Consider the following 2500-nt stretch of genomic DNA (forward strand, 5'->3'; position numbering starts at 1 on the left):
GGGGGGGGGGGGGGAGTGTAAGGGAGAGACAGTTGAGTTGTCTATACCTGCAGTTTAGAGCTGGATGGAGAGACAGCTGAGCGTTGTTTGTTTTAAGCTTTTTAGCTAGCTAGTGCGCAACTAATTAGTGTTACATCAGTACCTACAGGTGGAGGGGGGGTGCACAATTCGGTTTGATCATTCGGCGTGCTCGGTTCTGTTAAAGGGGTGGGGTGCCCTGACGTATTATGTCATGAAATTAGCATATCATGATATCATATTTTTGCACGGGTAAGCTTTTTTTTTTTTTACCGGTATTATCGTGAACGATAGGATATGGCCCAGCCCTATTTATATATATGTATGTACGTATGTATGTACGTATGTATGTATTGGGGCTTTAACAGACTGCTCGAGTAATAGACGTTGATTCCTAGGACATCTCGTCAATTTTTAAATTTCACGTCGAGTATTCGCAGTTACGTCATTGCGTCACGTGTCACGCACCAGGCTACTAGTAGAAGCTACCAAATGGATTCCTCACAGCAGATGGACTGAGAGGAGCAGGCCCAGTCTTGGCAAACAGGTAGAAATGCATCATTAGTATGGAAATATTTCACTAATGATGAATCTTCTGGTTCAACTACCGTAAAGAAATAGATAATTAATCAACTTCCTGACTGTTTGGAGCTCTTTGCGAAACGGAGTTACACAATATTCTGTGACCACCATATATTGTGACCGTAGGGGGCAGTGTTGCATGCACGGTTGCAGGTCACAGAATATGGTGCAACACTGGTTCCAATCGACCGAACCAGAACAATAGTTTTGGTTTTCTTGTGACTTATTTGCAGTATGATAAATGGTAGGAGCATAATATATGTTCCCAATGTTTTGTTGGTCTTTTTTTGTAAATAATATATGATGTTTTTTTGTGGTATTTAATTATTAATTTTTTTGCATCTTGAGATCCTATGATGTCATCAACTACTTGACTTTTATTATGTTAATGTCGAGTTTAAAAATTATGTAGTCGTACAACCCCTAGTATGTATATATACAGACCATTTCCAAAAAAATTTAATATCATGGAAAAGTTGTTTAACTTCCATAATTCCATTCAAAAAGTTAATGTTTAATAGATGATAGATTCAGGGCCCTCAATTTAAACAATTTCAAGTATTTATTTGTTTATTTTTACATAATTTGGGCTTTCAGCTCATGAAACCCACGAAAACAGGATTTAAAAAAATTAGAATACTGTAAAGACATCAGCCCACACTACTTCTTAGTTTTTTCAGAAAACAAAGAAAGAAATCAGGATCACAACAATCAAAATTTGGTACTTTCAAAACGATATGTCAATCTTCAATACTTGGTTGTGAATCCCTTTGTCTTAATCTCTGCCTCGATGTGACGTGGCATTGAGGCGATCAGCCTGTGGCATTGACTGGGAGTTATGGAAGCCCAGATTTCCTTGATGCTTGCTGTCAGCTCTTCTTTTGTTGTTGGGTCTGGTGCCCCTCATTGTCCTCTTGAGAAGACCCCATAGATTCTCAATGGGGTTTAGGTCCGGCCAGTTGGCTGGCCAGTCAAGCACTGTGGCATCTAACCAGGTTTTGGTGCTTCTGGCAGCATGGGCAGGGGCCAGGTCCTGCTGGAAGATGAACTCTGGATCTCCATACAGATCCTCAGCAGAAGGAATAATGAAGTCCTCTAAAACATTCTGGTAGACTGTTGCTGTGACCTTGGATTTAAGAAAGCAGAGTTTACCAACACCTGCACCGGACATTGCACCCCAAATAATGAGCGACTGTGGACATTTTACACTGGACCTCAAGCAGTATGGGCTCTGTTCATCAGCCTTCTTCCTCCAAACCCTTGGACCTTGATTTCTGAATGAAAGGGACACTTTACTTTAATCGGAAACAGATACGTTGGCTCAGGTTCAGAAGTGGCTTGACCCAAGGAACCTGACAGTGTTAGCCCATCTCCCAGATGTGTCTTAATGTGGTGGTTTTTGAAGCTGTGACTCCCGCCTCATTCCACTCTTTCTGGATCTCTGCCAGATTCTGGAATCTTCTCTGTTTGATAATCTGCTGAAACCCACGGTCATCTCTTTTGCTGGTGCATCTTCTCCTGCCACATTTTTTGTTCTAGAATTGCGCCGCTCAAGGTGGCTGCATGTTGGAGTAGCTCTGTTACTTTCATTCTGAGATATTACTTTTGAAAAATTTAGTTCCTCTTTCTTCTGGATATAAATCGCTTTTTTTGGATGATTATTTCCTCTGGTGTCCGATGCTGTGAAGCTGGAAGGATTTTTACAGAAATATCTTTGCTTTTGGACATTTGTCACGATGAGTAACCATAACAAAAAGGTTTTTTTTACAACCGGGAGCAGGTGATTAACATCCCCAAAGCTCAAATAATATCTCAACTACAGCCACAAATCCCAAATAAGTTGAAAAGGAGGCGTCGTGGATGCAGAGCAGGAGCAAAGAAGAGGGAGAAAGAGAGAAGA

The sequence above is a fragment of the Nematolebias whitei genome, chromosome 15 (genome assembly GCF_014905685.2).
Source record: "Nematolebias whitei isolate Nwh7 chromosome 15, NemWhi1, whole genome shotgun sequence".
NCBI lineage: Eukaryota > Metazoa > Chordata > Actinopteri > Cyprinodontiformes > Rivulidae > Nematolebias > Nematolebias whitei.